Below are 24,825 nucleotides of genomic sequence, written 5' to 3'. Positions count from 1 at the left end.
AAGTTTTTTATATTGAAGTAATCAATGATACATAAATATACATAGTTGCAATTGTATCAGTTGTATTGTATAGTAATATTCACCATCTGTCTAGTTTCTGGTTATTTGTAACTATACAATTGAATTATATACTATGTAAACAATTCAGTTTGTTAATATGATTATACTACACAACATACTATAACATAACAAACTAAGTCGGAATTATTTCAAATCAAAATGATTATACAGATAGTGTGTGTGTGTGTTATAAAGAAATTAGTTAGTACAGATGATTAGTGGAGATTGTAGAATTTTTTTGCAATATAAATCATGAACTGATCTTAGCTAGATTATGATTGAAAACCCGAAAGCACTAGATGACTATTTCATTCTAGTATGAAACTCCTCAGTAATGCACATTCATAACACCTAAGACCTACGGTATCACACGCGAACGATTAACCTATAGATCAGGGTTACGCAAGATCTTTTATTGATTGAAGTTAGATATTAGGATTATTGGATGTCGGCTTAGTGATCAACAGGTTAGGCGTTCATACATGGAGGTCAGGTCGTTGATGTGCACCTACTAACGAGTCTCATACTGGGATGAAAAAGGAGTCTAAGGTTAGTTTGTGATTTAAACTGTAAAAATTATAGAGATATGTCAAATTATTGTATCTATGTAAATATAAGATTTAAGAGTAATATAGATAAAAGGAAACGAAAATCAATTCATACAAATCATTAATTGTTGTTTTAAGCTATTCATAAAAAGTCTAACTCTCCTACTTGATGTCTTTCATATGTCTACAATTAACAACTAGATAATGATAAGTGTGATAGAACATGAATGTGCATTTCAATTCATTTTACATCATTCTACAATATCATATCAAATTAATATTAATGATTCAGATGAAAGATAACAATAGCGTCTGAAATGAACATTTCAATCTATTTGACAATAGCCATCTAGATGATGAATCTATATCTCAGAATTGATAGCCACGTTCTAACTTGAAACTGAAATGAGTCGCTTCACACGATAGAGAACTATGCATTACACCATTTGGTTACAATAACCAATACCGAATTTCCAAAACTTGTTTAAAATACTGAGTTCTGGGTTAAAGTAACATCAATATTAAGAAAGTAAGAGGAGAAAAAGTGAACAACTGGCGCCTAAACTAAATTGGGGGATATGGAGAGTCCACTTAAGGGAGTTAAAAAATCATAATTTCAGACAAGTGACATACATGTACTCCAGGATCCTGAGGGAACGAATGATGTATGAACCTATTTTAGTCGCTGGCTATCATGGGAACAGATTTCCTGATGTTGCTTCACTGTCTTATGGATTAGACCTCTAGGTTAAACGATCGAGGAATGGCTCTGTTGTAACGTGTGACTTGCAGGTTTTGATAAGCAGCGTTTATATCGATCGATCACAGTAACACGGAAAACACGTATGGACGACCTAGTGCCCTGACTGGTCCTGCTTCGCTGTCTATCTTCAGCCAGTTGAGTCTAGAACATAAGTCACAGCCTCTGAGTTATGAATCGTTGTATTTCAGACATACTCTATTTATATACTAACCAAACAAACCACATCGCACCATAAAGTAGAAAACAACATTTACACAATATGTAACGCATGAATTAAATAATAGCCAATAGGGGATGTATATTTAAAGTCCAAGGCCACCATAGACTTAACATGACAATGATTGGCACATTATTCTGCATCCATAACAGGCTCTCCAAGAAACCAGCGCACATATAAATAGGATGTGTGAAGCATATTATTTTAAATGCTCAGTTACACTAGAGATATAAAAAACTGATAATGTATCAGAAAAGCTTACTTATGTACTGGTGCCCATATCAAATAGATATGGGATGAAACCTTCATTCTTTAATTAGCCGAAAAAAACCCTATATTGTTTAAATAATCTGATAATACAGTTTGTGACTAGAATGATCTTCATGTAAATTAGTAAGTAATGTAGGTATCCACCACGGCGATATCAGTGCATTGAAGATCGCATGTATACCTTGCTGACGATTGTCAAATAAAATAAAAGCTAGGTTCAGGGTTTCTTGTCGACTATCTCCAATTGCTACTTTACATCTCAACACAGTGCACTTGATGTTGATTCATTCAAACTAGCAGTCATATTGCAATTTCATCTATATATTTCGATCAGCATCAAGAAGTACTAGACAAACATTGATATAAATCACTGCTCAGTGATTTATTTAATTAGTCTCCTGATGATTGACTGGATTATGAAGACGTCAACATCTGGGGTTAAGCATGGGATACAGTGGACAGATAGGATGCAGCTGGACGATCTAGACTTCGCAGATGATCTGGCCCTTCTATCCCAAACGCAACAACAAATGCAGAAGAAAACGACCAGTGTAGCAACAGCCACAGCACCAGTAGGTCTCAATATACACAAAGGGAAAAGCAAGATTTTCCGATACAACACAGCATGCAACAATCCAATCACATTTCACAGAGCTTTGAAGGATGTAAACACATTTACATATCTGGGCAGCATCATTGATGAACATGGTGGATCTGATGCAGATGTGATGGCACGGATTGACAAAACAAGAGCAGCATATTTACAACTGTAGAGTATCTGGGACTCAAACCAATAGTCAACAAACACCAAGGTCAGAATTTTCAATACAAATGTCAAGAGAGTTCTACTGTATGGGGCGGAAACCTGGAGAACTACGAAAGCCATCATCCAAAAGATACAGGTGTTTATTAACAGTTGTCTACACAAAATACTTCGGATACGTTGGCCAGACACTATCAGCAACAACCTACTGTGGGAGAGAACAAACTAGATCCCAGTGAAGGAAGAAATCAGGAAGAAGCGCTGGAAGTGGATAGGACACACATTGAGGAAAGGACCCAACTGCATCACAAGATATGCCCCCATCGCTTGGATTTCTCAAGGCCAAAGGATAAGAGGAAGACCAAAGAACACATTACTTCGAGAAATGGAGATAGACATAAGAAGTATGAACAAAAATTGGATAGAACTAGAAAGGAATGCCCAGGACAGACTGGGTTGGAGATTGCTAGTCGGTGGCCTATTCTCTATTGGAAGCAACAGACGTAAGTAAGTAAGTAAATAAGTCAATGAAGAATGACATTATTTAAAGAATCAGTGAAAAGCAGATGAGGCACTGGGAATTCATGTTTCATCTTCACTTAAAAACTTGTCTCATTATTCAATAAACACATGATTTCACAGAGAATTGAACGAAAAACTGGGTTTTTTTTCTTTCAGATTCATCATTATTGCTACTTCCCAGTTTCAATTGTTGACAAATTTATTTTCTTTTTTCAACAAAAAGAAAAGAAAAGAGAAAAAAGAAACACTTACTGCAGCTGACATGACAAAATCAACATGTGCCAAATTATCGTCATCTTTCTCAAACGTTACTGATTGACATGAAGAAATCACTGTGAAAGATAAAATATGCATAGACAGATATAGTCAGTTACAATTACAATAAGATAAATATAAGTAGTAGTAGTATTGAGGATATTAAATTAGTGTGAAAATCAGTAACAGAGTGCAATGCAGTTGTATTTCACTGTTTGTCTTCTTCTTCTCCTTCTTATGTCTTCTTTTTTTAATCATTCGATTCTATTCTTGTAAACTGTATTTCTCATTTTAAAGTTTTCATTACATTACTATTACTATACAGATCAGAATTTTGACTGAATATAACTAGTAACTTGACATGATAGTCGAGATGATTCAGCTGAGTTCTAACTGGCTTGTTCATCATTTACGTCTTCTATATAAGAAAGATTAATTGAAGAAGAGCCGTAAAACTAAAAAAAGAGCAAATGTGCGGTTTAAGGGTGCAATTGTAATGCGGAATATGTCGGATTGTGATAGTAGTAAACTGTTCCTTTCAGACAACCAGTAACTCCAAGGTCGATGCCTTTCCATAGTTGAAAGAGGTATCAGAAAAGATCAACCTGAAAAATAATACACATTACACCTTGTCCAACGGATCTTTGGTCCCGGTTGTAATAATCGAAAAGTATAGTGCAAGTATATCAAAAGTAATTAACAAAAAGGCCTATTTTCAACTTCGCTTAGTTTTTAAGCTACACAGTGTTCTATTAGAACTTTAAAACATTCAATAAAAATTAAATTGATCAATGAACAGAACACGTTTAGACATGGTTGCTATTTGGAAACAATCATCGTCTATGTCTACATAAACACCAACTAGCTACTAAATGCCAAAATATGGTACCACTTCTATTAATTTATGTGAACAACAATGGACATGAGTTCAAGTAGAAAAGGTCAAAATATTGAACAGAGCAAGCATAAAGAAAGTCAGAGAATTTATCAAAACTTAGCACTCTAACACCTCTAACATAGAAGACCTGAGCAAAAACTATTTTCCATCATTTGAAAGTATTGCGTAGATTCGATCACAATCTATCTCGACGCGCGATATTGGCTGAAGTAGTAGTATGTTGGTAGAGAGTAATAGGTTGGTCGAACCAAGACACTACATTATTCCATAAAAGCGTTGATTGTTGGACTAAACCATGTTGGTGAGTGCAAACTACTTAGTTGGGATCCACACAGTGACTGGAGATGTTAGATGATATGTAGGTGTCATTACCAAGGTTTGATTTGATAATTTCGAATAAATTGAGCATTGGGTTGATAGTTATAAATAAAAATAATATATTTGTAATATCCCAATGAGTAGAAAATTGGATTTTCTGACGTTTCGTGACTTAGTGTAAGTCACTTCTTCAGAGAATAAATAACCAAATTAAAATTAATCCAAGTTTAAATAGTACAATGGAACAATGCAAGAATAATATTTGATCAATCAAAAATAGGCCTGAACAAGCTGGTGTTATGTCATTAATAACCGGATCAAATTATCCAAGTGTAAATGCAATTGGTACAATCACAGAATATTTAATAAACGATGTTTACAAGACAACATTATCCCTAAATCTCTTGTTATAAAACCTCCAGAACGGTCCTGGAGATCTATCCAGACTTCGCAACACGCGTCTCGAATATTCGTACGAGAACGCATTCACAAATGCACACATTTACTAGAAAAATATCGTGAACGAATCAAAAACTTTGATGATTTACTGAAGCTTTTAACCCCGACCGAATTACAAACCACGATATCCAACCTGTTTATAGAAAGAGAACGTCACTATTTAAATTCATCGGAACACCGACAAATTGAAAAATTCGAAAACATCAAAGAAAAGGAGAAAGATAAGAAAACATCAATAATAAAATACAATTCGAATGATCTAAGAAGAACTGTTCATAATCTCTCTAACAGAAACTTAAGCAGTCACGAAATCACTCTACTAGAGAAGGGATTACATTTCAATTTACACAGAAAACCATTTAGCACTGTTGAAATTGCTCCAATTATAGAACCAATGATCGCACAACTACCGGAAAAAGAGTCGCATTTACTACGTCAAAAGACATCCCATATTCTGACTAAACAAAAACACATTACACCAAACATTTCAAAAGAAGAATTGAAGGCTCTGCATTCACTTAAAAAAGACAAAACGATTATTATCACAAAAGCCGACAAAGGCAACACAACAGTAATCATGAATAAAACAGATTATATTAATAAAGCTCTTGAACATCTCTCAACAGGACCTTATGAAAAGATCAATCTAAAAACTTCTCTAACGATTAAGAATAAAGTCAAATTAGAAACACATCAACTTCTGAACGAGCTAAAACCAATCATTGGGGTCTCGCTTTGGTTTGCGTTGCATCCCAAATCATGTAATGTCTCACGGTTTTATGGCTTACCAAAAATTCATAAACCAGATATTCCTCTAAGACCGATAGTAGACTTCACAAACACCCCAACATATGCATTATCAAAATATTTAAGCAATATATTAAAACCACTACAACTCAACTTACATAATATAATTAAAGACACATATGACTTTAAATCCAAATTATCCGGATTAATCATCGAGAAGAATGAAATCATGGTAAGCTTTGATGTCGTTTCTTTATACACAAGTGTTCCCATTGATAAATGCTTAGAATTCATTAGTGGTTTACTTGAGAACGACAATACTCTTCCTGACAGATGTCCATTGAGCATCAGTCTAATCATGAAATCCTTAAAACTTTGTTTAAATTCAACGCTATTTACTTTTAACGGTATGTTATTCAAACAAACTAACGGTGTAGCGATGGGATCCCCCGTGTCCCCGATTGTAGCCAACCTTTTTATGGCACACATAGAATCAAATATCTTCGCCCAAAACATTATACCACGAATTTGGCTTAGGTATATAGATGATACATTTGTTGTGATAAAAAAGACTCATCTAAGATCTTTTTCAAAACGAATTAATACACTTTCATCTTACATCAAATTCACGAATAAAAATGAACATGGTGAGCTACCATTCTTAGATTGTTTAGTGAAAAGAAATCTAAATGGAATTCTAAATCTATCCATCTACCGAAAACCTACACACTAATCGTTATATTGACTTCCATTCAGCACATCCTTTCAGTGCAAAGATCTCGCTAGCCTTAAATCTTTTTAGAAGAGCTAAAAAGATCATCACATCAGAGGAAGACAAACAAAAAGAACAAATGAATATAATTAGCATCTTACAATTTAATAATTTTCCTATGAAGATTATTAGAAGCATATTAAAACAAAACAGTTTATTACATTATAATAATGATTCGAATGAAATGTCATGGATTGGTACTATAGTTCTACCACACCGTCATGGTACAACAGAAGAAATCCAAAGAATCTTAAAACGTCACAGAATCAAAGTGTATTACAAAACAACGGACAAACTACGTAATACTTTAGTTCGCCTGAAAGAAAAAATCCCTTTCATGTCCACACAGAACTGCGTCTACAAATTAGGTTGTATTGATTGTGATGCCTATTATATTGGAGAGTCATCCGGCGAAATCGTGACTAGAGCCAAAGAACATATTAGGTACACAAAGAAACCTCCTAACAATCCTGTAGAATTGAACCAACTTCAAATTAAATCGGCAATAGCAGTTCATGCCATTTTCAACAACCACCAAATCGATTTTAAAAATATCAAAATATTGCAAAAAGGCTTTTCCAACTACAAAGAAAGGAGGATAGCTGAGGCGTTCCATATAATGCTTAATCCTACTTCTCTCAATAGAAAGGAAGGTCTTACTATACATCCTACTTGGACTATCTATCCTAGCCATTCAGTCTGATCGTATTTACAATTTCACACTATCATATTACAAATTTAAACTCTATCCTGTCTTACCATAAAGGTCACACAAGTTTTCATTCTTAAACAATGCACATGTACATACACACACAAATTTACATACATATCACTTATGAATCACCTTGACAGAAATGACATGACATCAACTTGTTCAGACCTGTTTTTTGATTGATCTAATATTATTCTAGCATTGTTCCATTGTACTATTTAAACTTGGATTAATTTTAATTTGGTTATTTATTCTCTGAAGAAGTGACTTACACTAAGTCACGAAACGTCAGAAAATCCAATTTTCTACTCATTGGGATATTACAAATATATTATTGTTAGATGATATGGTTCAGAATTTGTCACAATGACTCAGATCTTTTAACTTTCTATTCTTCCCTGAATCTTGAGTTTCAAAATAATCTTATTCTTTTCATTTCACGAACTCATTAATTTTTTCTGAAATCATATTGCCTATACTCATTAATGACATTGTAACACCGGATAATACAGTAGACATCTAGCAACGTATAGTAGACTGTATACGAGTAGAAAAAATACAGATGTTTCTATAAAATATAAAATATCTTTATAGTATATTTGGGTCGCGGCAGGTAAGTTCAACCTATGTAAGACTCGTTAGTTGGATGTACCTGCACATTCGAAGTCTTGATTTTCTAACTCAGTACCTTACGGTAACGTGTTATCTACTGAAATACTGAGTGCAGGTATGCCAATAAAGGTTGATCAAAAACCGAGTCCTGAATATCAACAACAGGATAATTCAGACCTTTATAATAATAATAATTATTATTATTCATATTTTCAATTTCATTATCAGTTAATTAAACATGAAATAGTCAGAACTTTGTGCACTGCTTATGATTATTCCAAGTGCTGGTGGGCGGCCCGTGCTCCTCCACGAGAAGTAACAGGCGTAAGTAAACTCCTTAGTAAGTAAAGTAAATTTCTGATAACAAGATGTTCAATAAAACAAGCAAAAGATAGTCAATACTTACTACATGTCACATACTCAACTATGTATACCAATACCACAATAAAAAAAATTAGATTAAAAAGATGGAAAACTCAGGATTTACACAACTTTCAATAGACTGCCTTGTTTCTGATCTTTCTCTTATCTACTACTAGTTCCTAAGATGGCTATGAAAACAACCATGAATATCCCTAGACTACCCCCCCCCACAGCAGACCACACATCCAAGTAAGTCTATAGAATTTGACCAACAATAAGAACTGGAAAAATACGAAACTGGTTGCTATTTATCAGTTTGTCAACGTAAACACCTAAATACAATGAGAGATCAGGTCAGTATTAACGTTTCAGACAGTAACGTTGTATGATGTGGGTTCGAGGGCTACAGTGAACATTAGTTTCACCTATATTGCAGATACACCTTGTGGACGAGTGAATTCGGTCGATATTGCCATTTTTAGACAATAATGTAATAGGTGTCCGAAGTGTTAAGTACTTGGTTTGAGTGTCAGGGTGGATATCAAAACAAACTTATTACCTAAAACAATCGGAGAACAAGATACAATAATGTTATTAGTGTTCACCAAATCAGTAAAATCGAAAAAAACCCATATCAGGGACGAATTGAACTTAGCGTGATAAAAAGAAGACAATATTGACTCATTTACCAGACCTAAATTTATGTACACGATTTTGAGCCGCATACAATACTCAAATCTTTACAGGACACTGAAGACTAAATAGTTTGATATTTGATTAAGAGATATCCGGAACCTAGTTTAATCTGTCACAGACTAGCATTAAATAAGTTTGATTATTAGTGCCACTATGAATGTGAGAGACATCCATAATAAAACGAAACCTACAAGCAAAGTAAGTTCAATTGAATAAATGAAAAGTTGTATGAATACAGTATAGTAAGAAGAAATTCAAATAGTTCATTTATCAGTATGAGTACGTATGCTGGTGAGAGATCCTATTGAAATTATTATTTCCAAGGCATTATCATCAACCACTATCAAAGTCACAATCAGTTCCATTATACAGATCTAAAACTTCGAGAACTATCACAACCATCATCAAGAAGATACAAGTATTTATAAATAGTTGTCTACGCAAGATACTCAACATCCATTGGCCGGATACCATCAACAACAGCCTTCTCTGAGACAGAATAAACCAGCTTTCAGATCAAGAGGAAATTAATAAAAGACGACGGAAATGGATAAGACATACATTACACAAATCATCAAACTGCATCACGAGGCAAGCACTAACTGGGAATCCTGAAGGGAAGCGGAAAAAAGGAAGGCCAAAGAACACATTACGTTGGGAAATAGAAGCAGATATGAAAATGATGAATAACAATTGGAAAGAGCTGGAAAGGATTGCCTAGGACAGGTTTGGACGGAGAATGCTGATGAGCTGTCTATGCTCCTGCACGAGGAGTGACAGGCACCAAAAGAAGAAGGCATTATCATAACATAGTAACTAGGTTTTAGTGTATAATTCTTTTTCATAATTGAAGAGATATATATGTATAAATGTCTGTATAAGTGAGTAGAAAAGAAAGAAAAAAAGGATATTATCCAAATGTGTCTGATAGATACAATAATGAAGTTCATATGATTGGTTTAACAAGTTTATATTATTCTATAGACAGGCTTAAATAATTAATCTTTATGTATGTACAACAATGTATATGCATCGAACTCATCTAATGTTTACATGATTACATTAGCAACAACTTGTCTAACATCGTATTTAATCTTATCCATACCCAATACAAACAACAAGTCCTTATCATACATATGGATGTATCAATTTCTAAAATAGGTGTGTATAGATAAATGATGAGATGATGAAATGTTGAAATAGAGACTAATGAAATTAAAATAAAAGACACTTATATAGGTACTCATATATATATAAGCATGTGTATATACATACAGGTTATACATACACTTGAATAATGACTGGAAAAAAGTCAACCTTATATTTTGATACTACAAATAGGATTTACTTGATAGATTGGAGTAAACACCTATCTAATTGATGTCTGATATATTCTGTTTATTTCAATAGTTGAGATCATGAGTCAATTAAAGGCACACCACAGTGGAAAACCTGGAAGCACTAGATGACCGTCTCATCCTAGTATAGAACTCCTCAACAGTGCGAATCCACGATCCCGCCTCACGAGATTCAAACCCATTAACTACCAGTCTCGCGCACGAATGCTTAACTTCTAGACCACTGAGTCGGCATCCAACGTTGTTAATGTCTAGCTTCGACCTATACACGAAATCGAGCAACACATCCACTTATGAGGAGTCCCACAATAAGACGAAACGGTCATCCAGTGCTTCCAGGTTTTCCATCGTGGTCTAGCTTCAATTGACTCATGATCTTAACTATTGAAATTACTGTAATATCCACAAAAACCCCTTCTGATATTCTAGTTGATTGATTTTTCCAGTAGTTAATATATTAAGGATTACAAATGATCGATCCCTATCGGGATATACGTATCGTGATGAGTGGATGCTTCAATATTGTCATTTGGTTAGAAGTTATCATTGTATCTGAATTGTAGCTAGCAGTGTGATACAGCAAGCACGTTTTATCTCTTTTAAAGCAGGAAAATTCTAACTCATACAAAAAAAACTTCAAATCTATTGAACAAGTTATTGGATTTCTGGACTCAGTAACTTATTAGGTGATGCATTTGAAGAGATTTGTATAGGGTTTGAGTTTCAGCATAAAAATTGAACACCGAAATAAAGATGCATCTAGCTGACGGGTAGCAAACAGTTTAAAACACGTGTACTGGATTCCAATTTTAGCTATGACCCAGTTTTCCTAATACTTATGTCTAAATGAAAATATCAAAGCTAGCCGTTCATGATGCATGTATAATTGATCAGCCGTTAACACCAACAGGATGATACAAACCTTCGGGAATAAGCATCACACTCGTTGGACAAATTACTGGTGATCAGAATGACAACGTAGCCTTTCCTTTTACCTCAACGGTTATATTTAGATCTATAATAATGCTAACTTTAATGGCTTCATATGTCATTGAATATTTCATAACTACTGTCGTTCAGCTTGTATGAAAGTTAGTTATACTTACCTGTCTTTTAGAATTGAGAATGACAAAGACAATTTTAACTCCATAATACACGAATACACGACCACACCACCAGGGGGCCGAATATAGAACCTTGGATATTACAAACTGATGAAAGTTAAGTATGTAAATCATTGAATCAATGCCCAGTAGTCTAGAGGTTAGGAGTTCGCGTGTGGAACAAACAGTCGTGGGTTCGACCTCTGATGATGTATATAAGCATCTGAGGTCATATATTGTTTTTCCAGTCATGTAAATAACGCAATAAAATCTTCCTGCTTTAAATTTGTCACAATTAATCAACTGGATGTTTTGACTACTAACTACACTCACGAGTGCCTATAAAAAACGTATTATCACAGAGAGATGGGATACGTGTGTGTGAGTTGGTACTTACTTACGCCTGTTACTCCCAATAGAGCATAGGCCGCCGACCAGCATTCTTCAACCCACTCTGTCCTGGGCATTCCTTTCTAGTTCTATCCAATTTTTGTTCATACTTCTTATGTCTATCTCCATTTCTCGAAGTAATGTGTTCTTTGGTCTTCCTCTTATCCTTTGGCTTTGAGAAATCCAAGCGATGGGGGCATATCTTGTGATGCAGTTGGGTCCTTTCCTCAATGTGTGTCCTATCCACTTCCAGCGCTTCTTCCTGATTTCTTCCTCCGCCGAAATCTGGTTTGTTCTCTCCCACAGTAGGTGTCTGGCCAACGTATCCGAAGTATTTTGTGTAGACAACTGTTAATAAACACCTGTATCTTCTGGATGATGGCTTTCGTAGTTCTCCAGGTTTCCGCCCCATACAGTAGAACTCTCTTGACATTTGTATTGAAAATTCTGACCTTGGTGTTTGTTGACTATTGGTTTGAGTCCCAGATACTCTACAGTTGTAAACATGTTGCTCTTGCTTTGTCGATCCGTGCCATCACATCTGCATCAGATCCACCATGTTCATCAATGATGCTGCCCAACTGTGAGTTGGCAATGCATACGTTTTTCGATGCTCGATGCGTATGCGGTAACAAGTACTTTTGGGCATTTTTCCATTCCGTTAATAGGTAAATGAGACATGTCATTTTGGAATTTTCACTGAGGATTTCATTTTAAACTCTAACTTTCATCTGATTCACTCTTTTATTTTTATCCGGTAGGTTGGGATGCCGTTCTAGTGGTTTGTTTACATAAGACATGTGTAGATAGCTTTAGACGATTGCAGTGGAATCTTCAATGAAAAGCATCTTTTTACATACAACACGGACTTATTGAATGAATGGAAAGATGCTAAATGTTGCAGTTTTATTGAACAGTGAAATAGAAGAATGCTTAACCTAGACTTATTACAACCTGTCACAAAGTTAAATATAGATTGTAACGTTTGAGTGAAACTACAAAAATCAATATGATTATTATTACAGTAGTCAATAGATTTTCCATAGGGTTTGTCTATTGGGTAGAAGAAAAACTGGAATTTATATATTGAATTTACATAATGCGATGATCAAACAATTTTTCTTGATGAAAATGGATTTTCCTAGAATATTCCATAATTTTTACTTAGAGATTTTTTTGTATTTCACTTTAATCAAATACATTGTACTGAATAAATCGATGTTTTAGACATCAGTACCGTTGGATGCCGGCTGGCTCAGTGGTCTAGTGGTTAAGCGATCGCGCGCGAAACTGATAGGTAATGGGTTCGGATCTCGTGAGGCAGGATTGTGGATCACGTTGCTGAGGTGTCTTATACTAGGAAGAAATGACTGTCCAGTGCTTCCAGGTTTTCTATGGTCGTTTAGCTTCAATTGACTCATGAATTCAATTAATAAATTACTATAATATCCACAAAACCCATCTTTGATTACAAATCGTTTTTGTATGTTTCTAATATGTGTATTTATAATAAATATGGGCAAGTGTCGTCAGTCAGACAACAGGACTGATATCTATGTAGTAGGTATATCACAACAAACTGTATGATGTCGGATTGATTCTCACCTTCCATCTCAGTGTAAATCAATTGGTTTGGATTGAATAGACTGGAGATTCGTAATATGTGTTCTTGTTCATTATCCATTCAAGTCTTAATTTTTGTCCATGGTATCCACGTTAATTCATATTCTTTTTGATGTATACTCATACGATTGACACCAATAAGCTCAACCTTCAAAATGATTCAGATGAGTTAGCAGTAAGCTTATGGAGTCCAGGTAAATCACATTGTGTCTGAAGGCCACAGGTAGTTGAGAGACGTAACTGTAGAAAGATTATTATGAACAAGCGAATCATTCATCCGTACAAGGTTATCTCTACTTACACATTTTTGTTGAGCTCGCTTCGATAGCGTACATTATACGTGTATGAGTTGCATGTACACCTTTTTTACTCTGTAGCCTAAAGCCCCTTACTCATTCTTAGTTTTCTCATTTTTTTTATAACTGAGGGTTGAGGGTGTCAAGTTTTTTAAAAAGTACGTGATTATGACTGTTGTCCAGCCTGCGTTCAATAAGTTTCACTGATTCCAAGCACCTCCAGATTGTATCTTTTCATTTCTGCCGTAATTCGGAAGATTCTCCAGAGCATTCCATGTACCTAAATTAATGGTTGCTCTGGTTGTAAGAAGGGACATCAGCCTCGTCAACTCCGAAAGAACTCGGCTTTTACCATGAGGCGTCATAACTCTTTTAAATGAAGACCTTCTAACTCCCAGGACAGAGTTTAAATGATTTGAATTATTTTTTCTGCTTAGCGTTTTTTTAGTGAGTTATTTTTCTACGGGATGGGGTCGATAACTTCATGTCCAACCCTCCTTCTTTATCCGAGTTTGGTACCGGCAGTAGCCTTAGAGGGGCTCCAGGAGGATAGGACACATAATGAGGAAAGCACCGAGCTGCGTCACAAGGCAAGCACACACTTGCAATCCTCAAGGTTATAAGAAAGGAGGAAGACCAAAGAACATATTATGCCTAGAAATGGAGACAGATACGAGAAGAATGAACAACAATTGAATAGAACTATAAATGAAGACCCAGGGTAGAGTGGGTTGGAGAATGCTGATGGGCGGCCTATACTCCATTGGGAGTAACAGGCGTAAGTAAGTAAGTAATGTGACTATAACTTTATCGGACATTTAGGTAGTATGATAATCTGTTATTTACAAGATGAATTTCAATAAGCGTATTCATTAATCCAAATCGGTTACAAAAAAATTAGACTTGTGTCAGGCTACTACAAGTCCTGTAGGGAAAAATCAAGACTTACGAATGACTATGAAACGACTTTGTTTATGAAAACAAAGTACTTGTCAAATAGATTTATATTGTTATGATTACAGGGAGAATATCTTCAAATATTTTGATGAGAACCATATTTAAGATTTGTTTGTCCTTTTATCAAATTGATCACATATCAGTAGTATTCTGTATATATTAAATAATGAATGAATTGAATGTTCACAAGTATCAAGAAATCACAGTGTGATTGATCACTAAAAACTCCTTGATATTCAATCCTATCAGGTAGATATACCTCAATTCCATTGATAAGCGCTAACAAGAACAACTGGATACCTAAATGATTAAGGGTTAGTATACACCTCAAAATATCTACTCTATTTATGCCTGAATACAGAAGAATAAAATCTATAATTAATGGGAATTGACAATTGGGATCAAAATACTTTCTATCCACCCATAAGCAATATACACAAACTAATATGTACACACACACACACACACACACACACACACACACACGAAAGGCCATCTTTATCACCCATAAGTAATTTAATTATTATATACTTGGCTGAATTTACTATACTAAAGTTATTATAAGTGGATATAAAGATTAAGTTAATTAATGGGTATATATGTTCCATTGACCTGAATAATAAGGTAATATTGTGTATTCTCTTTTGTAATACACATATTTAGTCAGTTGTTAATTGTATTATGAACAATGAATGTTGTTTAAATCGTAAGCCAATTCGAAAGATACCGCTTTATTCAATTCTAATAGTTACCACCTTTGATAGACATGAATTAATGCGTGCATGAATACACGTATCAGTTCGGTTATGTATTACAGCTACTTTATCAATAATAACTTACTCAAAATTGTTATTAGGATGATAGAATGTATGAGAGAGACAGGAAGTAAAGTCTACTATGAATCGTTTATACAGTAGTTACTTCTGGTGTGTACGTGTGTGTGTGTAATAAAAATATCTACAATCATTTCCTAATTCCGTTTCATAAAAAGATGAACTGGTAATAATAATTAATCACGTTTTGTTAATCAATCACTGGGAATGAGGGTATGCTGCTGCTGCTGCTGCTGCTGCTGCTGCTGCTGCTGCTGCTGCTGCTGCTGCTGCTGCTGCTGCTGCTGCTGCTGCTGCTGCTGCTGCTGCTGCTGCTGCTGCTGCTGCTGCTGCTGCTGCTGCTGCTGCTGCTGCTGCTGCTGCTGCTGCTGCTGCTGCTGCTGCTGCTGCTGCTGCTGCTGCTGCTGCTGCTGCTGCTGCTGCTGCTGCTGCTGCTGCTGCTGCTGCTGCTGCTGCTGCTGCTGCTGCTGCTGCTGCTGCTGCTGCTGCTGCTGCTGCTGCTGCTGCTGCTGCTGCTGCTGCTGCTGCTGCTGCTGCTGCTGCTGCTGCTGCTGCTGCTGCTGCTGCTGCTGCTGCTGCTGCTGCTGCTGCTGCTGCTGCTGCTGCTGCTGCTGCTGCTGCTGCTGCTGCTGCTGCTGCTGCTGCTGCTGCTGCTGCTGCTGCTGCTGCTGCTGCTGCTGCTGCTGCTGCTGCTGCTGCTGCTGCTGCTGCTGCTGCTGCTGCTGCTGCTGCTGCTGCTGCTGCTGCTGCTGCTGCTGCTGCTGCTGCTGCTGCTGCTGCTGCTGCTGCTGCTGCTGCTGCTGCTGCTGCTGCTGCTGCTGCTGCTGCTGCTGCTGCTGCTGCTGCTGCTGCTGCTGCTGCTGCTGCTGCTGCTGCTGCTGCTGCTGCTGCTGCTGCTGCTGCTGCTGCTGCTGCTGCTGCTGCTGCTGCTGCTGCTGCTGCTGCTGCTGCTGCTGCTGCTGCTGCTGCTGCTGCTGCTGCTGCTGCTGCTGCTGCTGCTGCTGCTGCTGCTGCTGCTGCTGCTGCTGCTGCTGCTGCTGCTGCTGCTGCTGCTGCTGCTGCTGCTGCTGCTGCTGCTGCTGCTGCTGCTGCTGCTGCTGCTGCTGCTGCTGCTGCTGCTGCTGCTGCTGCTGCTGCTGCTGCTGCTGCTGCTGCTGCTGCTGCTGCTGCTGCTGCTGCTGCTGCTGCTGCTGCTGCTGCTGCTGCTGCTGCTGCTGCTGCTGCTGCTGCTGCTGCTGCTGCTGCTGCTGCTGCTGCTGCTGCTGCTGCTGCTGCTGCTGCTGCTGCTGCTGCTGCTGCTGCTGCTGCTGCTGCTGCTGCTGCTGCTGCTGCTGCTGCTGCTGCTGCTGCTGCTGCTGCTGCTGCTGCTGCTGCTGCTGCTGCTGCTGCTGCTGCTGCTGCTGCTGCTGCTGCTGCTGCTGCTGCTGCTGCTGCTGCTGCTGCTGCTGCTGCTGCTGCTGCTGCTGCTGCTGCTGCTGCTGCTGCTGCTGCTGCTGCTGCTGCTGCTGCTGCTGCTGCTGCTGCTGCTGCTGCTGCTGCTGCTGCTGCTGCTGCTGCTGCTGCTGCTGCTGCTGCTGCTGCTGCTGCTGCTGCTGCTGCTGCTGCTGCTGCTGCTGCTGCTGCTGCTGCTGCTGCTGCTGCTGCTGCTGCTGCTGCTGCTGCTGCTGCTGCTGCTGCTGCTGCTGCTGCTGCTGCTGCTGCTGCTGCTGCTGCTGCTGCTGCTGCTGCTGCTGCTGCTGCTGCTGCTGCTGCTGCTGCTGCTGCTGCTGCTGCTGCTGCTGCTGCTGCTGCTGCTGCTGCTGCTGCTGCTGCTGCTGCTGCTGCTGCTGCTGCTGCTGCTGCTGCTGCTGCTGCTGCTGCTGCTGCTGCTGCTGCTGCTGCTGCTGCTGCTGCTGCTGCTGCTGCTGCTGCTGCTGCTGCTGCTGCTGCTGCTGCTGCTGCTGCTGCTGCTGCTGCTGCTGCTGCTGCTGCTGCTGCTGCTGCTGCTGCTGCTGCTGCTGCTGCTGCTGCTGCTGCTGCTGCTGCTGCTGCTGCTGCTGCTGCTGCTGCTGCTGCTGCTGCTGCTGCTGCTGCTGCTGCTGCTGCTGCTGCTGCTGCTGCTGCTGCTGCTGCTGCTGCTGCTGCTGCTGCTGCTGCTGCTGCTGCTGCTGCTGCTGCTGCTGCTGCTGCTGCTGCTGCTGCTGCTGCTGCTGCTGCTGCTGCTGCTGCTGCTGCTGCTGCTGCTGCTGCTGCTGCTGCTGCTGCTGCTGCTGCTGCTGCTGCTGCTGCTGCTGCTGCTGCTGCTGCTGCTGCTGCTGCTGCTGCTGCTGCTGCTGCTGCTGCTGCTGCTGCTGCTGCTGCTGCTGCTGCTGCTGCTGCTGCTGCTGCTGCTGCTGCTGCTGCTGCTGCTGCTGCTGCTGCTGCTGCTGCTGCTGCTGCTGCTGCTGCTGCTGCTGCTGCTGCTGCTGCTGCTGCTGCTGCTGCTGCTGCTGCTGCTGCTGCTGCTGCTGCTGCTGCTGCTGCTGCTGCTGCTGCTGCTGCTGCTGCTGCTGCTGCTGCTGCTGCTGCTGCTGCTGCTGCTGCTGCTGCTGCTGCTGCTGCTGCTGCTGCTGCTGCTGCTGCTGCTGCTGCTGCTGCTGCTGCTGCTGCTGCTGCTGCTGCTGCTGCTGCTGCTGCTGCTGCTGCTGCTGCTGCTGCTGCTGCTGCTGCTGCTGCTGCTGCTGCTGCTGCTGCTGCTGCTGCTGCTGCTGCTGCTGCTGCTGCTGCTGCTGCTGCTGCTGCTGCTGCTGCTGCTGCTGCTGCTGCTGCTGCTGCTGCTGCTGCTGCTGCTGCTGCTGCTGCTGCTGCTGCTGCTGCTGCTGCTGCTGCTGCTGCTGCTGCTGCTGCTGCTGCTGCTGCTGCTGCTGCTGCTGCTGCTGCTGCTGCTGCTGCTGCTGCTGCTGCTGCTGCTGCTGCTGCTGCTGCTGCTGCTGCTGCTGCTGCTGCTGCTGCTGCTGCTGCTGCTGCTGCTGCTGCTGCTGCTGCTGCTGCTGCTGCTGCTGCTGCTGCTGCTGCTGCTGCTGCTGCTGCTGCTGCTGCTGCTGCTGCTGCTGCTGCTGCTGCTGCTGCTGCTGCTGCTGCTGCTGCTGCTGCTGCTGCTGCTGCTGCTGCTGCTGCTGCTGCTGCTGCTGCTGCTGCTGCTGCTGCTGCTGCTGCTGCTGCTGCTGCTGCTGCTGCTGCTGCTGCTGCTGCTGCTGCTGCTGCTGCTGCTGCTGCTGCTGCTGCTGCTGCTGCTGCTGCTGCTGCTGCTGCTGCTGCTGCTGCTGCTGCTGCTGCTGCTGCTGCTGCTGCTGCTGCTGCTGCTGCTGCTGCTGCTGCTGCTGCTGCTGCTGCTGCTGCTGCTGCTGCTGCTGCTGCTGCTGCTGCTGCTGCTGCTGCTGCTGCTGCTGCTGCTGCTGCTGCTGCTGCTGCTGCTGCTGCTGCTGCTGCTGCTGCTGCTGCTGCTGCTGCTGCTGCTGCTGCTGCTGCTGCTGCTGCTGCTGCTGCTGCTGCTGCTGCTGCTGCTGCTGCTGCTGCTGCTGCTGCTGCTGCTGCTGCTGCTGCTGCTGCTGCTGCTGCTGCTGCTGCTGCTGCTGCTGCTGCTGCTGCTGCTGCTGCTGCTGCTGCTGCTGCTGCTGCTGCTTTGCTGCTGCTGCTGCTGCTGCTGCTGCTGCTGCTGCTGCTGCTGCTGCTGCTGCTGCTGCTGCTGCTGCTGCTGCTGCTGCTGCTGCTGCTGCTGCTGCTGCTGCTGCTGCTGCTGCTGCTGCTGCTGCTGCTGCTGCTGCTGCTGCTGCTGCTGCTGCTGCTGCTGCTGCTGCTGCTGCTGCTGCTGCTGCTGCTGCTGCTGCTGCTGCTGCTGCTGCTGCTGCTGCTGCTGCTGCTGCTGCTGCTGCTGCTGCTGCTGCTGCTGCTGCTGCTGCTGCTGCTGCTGCTGCTGCTGCTGCTGCTGCTGCTGCTGCTGCTGCTGCTGCTGCTGCTGCTGCTGCTGCTGCTGCTGCTGCTGCTGCTGCTGCTGCTGCTGCTGCTGCTGCTGCTGCTGCTGCTGCTGCTGCTGCTGCTGCTGCTGCTGCTGCTGCTGCTGCTGCTGCTGCTGCTGCTGCTGCTGCTGCTGCTGCTGCTGCTGCTGCTGCTGCTGCTGCTGCTGCTGCTGCTGCTGCTGCTGCTGCTGCTGCTGCTGCTGCTGCTGCTGCTGCTGCTGCTGCTGCTGCTGCTGCTGCTGCTGCTGCTGCTGCTGCTGCTGCTGCTGCTGCTGCTGCTGCTGCTGCTGCTGCTGCTGCTGCTGCTGCTGCTGCTGCTGCTGCTGCTGCTGCTGCTGCTGCTGCTGCTGCTTGCTGCTGCTCTTGCTGCTGCTGCTGCTGCTGCTGCTGCTGCTGCTGCTGCTGCTGCTGCTGCTGCTGCTGCTGCTGCTGCTGCTGCTGCTGCTGCTGCTGCTGCTGCTGCTGCTGCTGCTGCTGCTGCTGCTGCTGCTGCTGCTGCTGCTGCTGCTGCTGCTGCTGCTGCTGCTGCTGCTGCTGCTGCTGCTGCTGCTGCTGCTGCTGCTGCTGCTGCTGCTGCTGCTGCTGCTGCTGCTGCTGCTGCTGCTGCTGCTGCTGCTGCTGCTGCTGCTGCTGCTGCTGCTGCTGCTGCTGCTGCTGCTGCTGCTGCTGCTGCTGCTGCTGCTGCTGCTGCTGCTGCTGCTGCTGCTGCTGCTGCTGCTGCTGCTGCTGCTGCTGCTGCTGCTGCTGCTGCTGCTGCTGCTGCTGCTTGCTGCTGCTGCTGCTGCTGCTGCTGCTGCTGCTGCTGCTGCTGCTGCTGCTGCTGCTGCTGCTGCTGCTGCCTTGCTGCTGCTGCTGCTGCTGCTGCTGCTGCTGCTGCTGCTGCTGCTGCTGCTGCTGCTGCTGCTGCTGCTGCTGCTGCTGCTGCTGCTGCTGCTGCTGCTGCTGCTGCACTGCTGCTGCTGCTGCTGCTGCTGCTGCTGCTGCTGCTGCTGCTGCTGCTGCTGCTGCTGCTGCTGCTGCTGCTGCTGCTGCTGCTGCTGCTGCTGCTGCTGCTGCTGCTGCTGCTGCTGCTGCTGCTGCTGCTGCTGCTGCTGCTGCTGCTGCTGCTGCTGCTGCTGCTGCTGCTGCTGCTGCTGCTGCTGCTGCTGCTGCTGCTGCTGCTGCTGCTGCTGCTGCTGCTGCTGCTGCTGCTGCTGCTGCTGCTGCTGCTGCTGCTGCTGCTGCTGCTGCTGCTGCTGCTGCTGCTGCTGCTGCTGCTGCTGCTGCTGCTGCTGCTGCTGCTGCTGCTGCTGCTGCTGCTGCTGCTGCTGCTGCTGCTGCTGCTGCTGCTGCTGCTGCTGCTGCTGCTGCTGCTGCTGCTGCTGCTGCTGCTGCTGCTGCTGCTGCTGCTGCTGCTGCTGCTGCTGCTGCTGCTGCTGCTGCTGCTGCTGCTGCTGCTGCTGCTGCTGCTGCTGCTGCTGCTGCTGCTGCTGCTGCTGCTGCTGCTGCTGCTGCTGCTGCTGCTGCTGCTGCTGCTGCTGCTGCTGCTGCTGCTGCTGCTGCTGCTGCTGCTGCTGCTGCTGCTGCTGCTGCTGCTGCTGCTGCTGCTGCTGCTGCTGCTGCTGCTGCTGCTGCTGCTGCTGCTGCTGCTGCTGCTGCTGCTGCTGCTGCTGCTGCTGCTGCTGCTGCTGCTGCTGCTGCTGCTGCTGCTGCTGCTGCTGCTGCTGCTGCTGCTGCTGCTGCTGCTGCTGCTGCTGCTGCTGCTGCTGCTGCTGCTGCTGCTGCTGCTGCTGCTGCTGCTGCTGCTGCTGCTGCTGCTGCTGCTGCTGCTGCTGCTGCTGCTGCTGCTGCTGCTGCTGCTGCTGCTGCTGCTGCTGCTGCTGCTGCTGCTGCTGCTGCTGCTGCTGCTGCTGCTGCTGCTGCTGCTGCTGCTGCTGCTGCTGCTGCTGCTGCTGCTGCTGCTGCTGCTGCTGCTGCTGCTGCTGCTGCTGCTCTGCTGCTGCTGCTGCTGCTGCTGCTGCTGCTGCTGCTGCTGCTGCTGCTGCTGCTGCTGCTGCTGCTGCTGCTGCTGCTGCTGCTGCTGCTGCTGCTGCTGCTGCTGCTGCTGCTGCTGCTGCTGCTGCTGCTGCTGCTGCTGCTGCTGCTGCTGCTGCTGCTGCTGCTGCTGCTGCTGCTGCTGCTGCTGCTGCTGCTGCTGCTGCTGCTGCTGCTGCTGCTGCTGCTGCTGCTGCTGCTGCTGCTGCTGCTGCTGCTGCTGCTGCTGCTGCTGCTGCTGCTGCTGCTGCTGCTGCTGCTGCTGCTGCTGCTGCTGCTGCTGCTGCTGCTGCTGCTGCTGCTGCTGCTGCTGCTGCTGCTGCTGCTGCTGCTGCTGCTGCTGCTGCTGCTGCTGCTGCTGCTGCTGCTGCTGCTGCTGCTGCTGCTGCTGCTGCTGCTGCTGCTGCTGCTGCTGCTGCTGCTGCTGCTGCTGCTGCTGCTGCTGCTGCTGCTGCTGCTGCTGCTGCTGCTGCTGCTGCTGCTGCTGCTGCTGCTGCTGCTGCTGCTGCTGCTGCTGCTGCTGCTGCTGCTGCTGCTGCTGCTGCTGCTGCTGCTGCTGCTGCTGCTGCTGCTGCTGCTGCTGCTGCTGCTGCTGCTGCTGCTGCTGCTGCTGCTGCTGCTGCTGCTGCTGCTGCTGCTGCTGCTGCTGCTGCTGCTGCTGCTGCTGCTGCTGCTGCTGCTGCTGCTGCTGCTGCTGCTGCTGCTGCTGCTGCTGCTGCTGCTGCTGCTGCTGCTGCTGCTGCTGCTGCTGCTGCTGCTGCTGCTGCTGCTGCTGCTGCTGCTGCTGCTGCTGCTGCTGCTGCTGCTGCTGCTGCTGCTGCTGCTGCTGCTGCTGCTGCTGCTGCTGCTGCTGCTGCTGCTGCTGCTGCTGCTGCTGCTGCTGCTGCTGCTGCTGCTGCTGCTGCTGCTGCTGCTGCTGCTGCTGCTGCTGCTGCTGCTGCTGCTGCTGCTGCTGCTGCTGCTGCTGCTGCTGCTGCTGCTGCTGCTGCTGCTGCTGCTGCTGCTGCTGCTGCTGCTGCTGCTGCTGCTGCTGCTGCTGCTGCTGCTGCTGCTGCTGCTGCTGCTGCTGCTGCTGCTGCTGCTGCTGCTGCTGCTGCTGCTGCTGCTGCTGCTGCTGCTGCTGCTGCTGCTGCTGCTGCTGCTGCTGCTGCTGCTGCTGCTGCTGCTGCTGCTGCTGCTGCTGCTGCTGCTGCTGCTGCTGCTGCTGCTGCTGCTGCTGCTGCTGCTGCTGCTGCTGCTGCTGCTGCTGCTGCTGCTGCTGCTGCTGCTGCTGCTGCTGCTGCTGCTGCTGCTGCTGCTGCTGCTGCTGCTGCTGCTGCTGCTGCTGCTGCTGCTGCTGCTGCTGCTGCTGCTGCTGCTGCTGCTGCTGCTGCTGCTGCTGCTGCTGCTGCTGCTGCTGCTGCTGCTGCTGCTGCTGCTGCTGCTGCTGCTGCTGCTGCTGCTGCTGCTGCTGCTGCTGCTGCTGCTGCTGCTGCTGCTGCTGCTGCTGCTGCTGCTGCTGCTGCTGCTGCTGCTGCTGCTGCTGCTGCTGCTGCTGCTGCTGCTGCTGCTGCTGCTGCTGCTGCTGCTGCTGCTGCTGCTGCTGCTGCTGCTGCTGCTGCTGCTGCTGCTGCTGCTGCTGCTGCTGCTGCTGCTGCTGCTGCTGCTGCTGCTGCTGCTGCTGCTGCTGCTGCTGCTGCTGCTGCTGCTGCTGCTGCTGCTGCTGCTGCTGCTGCTGCTGCTGCTGCTGCTGCTGCTGCTGCTGCTGCTGCTGCTGCTGCTGCTGCTGCTGCTGCTGCTGCTGCTGCTGCTGCTGCTGCTGCTGCTGCTGCTGCTGCTGCTGCTGCTGCTGCTGCTGCTGCTGCTGCTGCTGCTGCTGCTGCTGCTGCTGCTGCTGCTGCTGCTGCTGCTGCTGCTGCTGCTGCTGCTGCTGCTGCTGCTGCTGCTGCTGCTGCTGCTGCTGCTGCTGCTGCTGCTGCTGCTGCTGCTGCTGCTGCTGCTGCTGCTGCTGCTGCTGCTGCTGCTGCTGCTGCTGCTGCTGCTGCTGCTGCTGCTGCTGCTGCTGCTGCTGCTGCTGCTGCTGCTGCTGCTGCTGCTGCTGCTGCTGCTGCTGCTGCTGCTGCTGCTGCTGCTGCTGCTGCTGCTGCTGCTGCTGCTGCTGCTACTACTACTACTACTACTACTACTACTACTACTACTACTACTACTATTAATAATAATAATAATAATAATAATAATAATAAATATGAATGACAAAATTATGGTGCCAATCATTTTTCTCACCTACATAGTTCGTATGCTTTTCTTAGGATAAAGTTCACCAACGCTGTATTATGCTTATTATTTTATGATGCGGGTATTTCATCTTTTACAACAATATATTCACAATGAAAAGATTGTTAATCACTCAGTCTATGATTGTTCAGAAAAATTCTTCTTACTTTTAATAGTTGAATTTATAAGTCGATTGGAGCTAGACTACCATGGAAAACCTGAAAGCACTGGATGGCCGTTTCGACCTAGTATGGGACTCCTCAACAATGCGCATCCATGATCCCGCCTTACGAGATTCGAACCGAGGACCTATCAGTCTCGCGCCAGGCGCTCAACCAACTAGACCACTGAGCCGGTATCCAATAATGTTAATGTCTAACCTCAACCAATCCATGAAATTACGCGACCATCTTCCATTGTATTGAGGTAGACACCTGTTTCCACCCGACACGGATTAGCTCCACTGGTCACGGCTTCTCACCAGAACTCTAAGAAGGTGTTTTGTACCTATTTATACGGCTCAATCCAATAGACAGTGGCACGTCTCAATCATAGTGGTTTTACGCCTTTAAGTAATATACCGACTATACTGAGAGCGCCATAAACGTGTTACACCACATACGATTAATACTTCGAAGATGATAATGACTCAACATTAGAGACCAGTAAATGTCTAGAAAGTTCAGAAGCTATGGCTCACAGACATATAAATTTTTTGCACACATGTCGTTTTCACCATACACCAAATTACATCATAGGCTGATAAAATACTGTTAGATTAAGTAAAATAGTTAACACTCTCGACTGTTTCCTAGTTCCTATAATCAATTTAGATACTGACAAAGACAAGTCTTGAAGATACATTTAGTATTTAGGTAGAGAGAAACACATTCTAAACATTATCTTATTGTCACTTAAAACGATTGAAAAACTAAAAAAATTCAGTCATTTCCATTCACCATGATATTGTAAGGTGGACTAAAAAGACAGTCTCTAGGTAGGAGAATAAACCTTAAAAAGTTAGATTACGAAATAGTTGATTCTAGAAGG

The 24,825-nt window shown here is 44.9% G+C and overlaps 1 protein-coding gene across 1 annotated transcript in view; it reads right to left on the bottom strand.

Annotated features, from left to right (window-relative positions):
- The window catches only part of AP2M1_2 (AP-2 complex subunit mu), a 114,409-nt gene that overhangs the window by 22,457 nt on the left and 67,127 nt on the right, over positions 1-24,825 (bottom strand). Inside the window, exon 21 of the mRNA XM_051212611.1 lies at positions 3,396-3,475. The gene's annotated coding sequence lies outside the window, so the exon portion shown is untranslated. The remainder of the gene's footprint in view (positions 1-3,395; positions 3,476-24,825) is intronic.

Source organism: Schistosoma haematobium, chromosome ZW (assembly GCF_000699445.3).
Source record: "Schistosoma haematobium chromosome ZW, whole genome shotgun sequence".
NCBI classification, from domain to species: Eukaryota; Metazoa; Platyhelminthes; class Trematoda; order Strigeidida; family Schistosomatidae; genus Schistosoma; species Schistosoma haematobium.
Note: the sequence above shows the minus strand (reverse complement) of the source record. Positions and strands in the feature narration are given on the sequence as shown.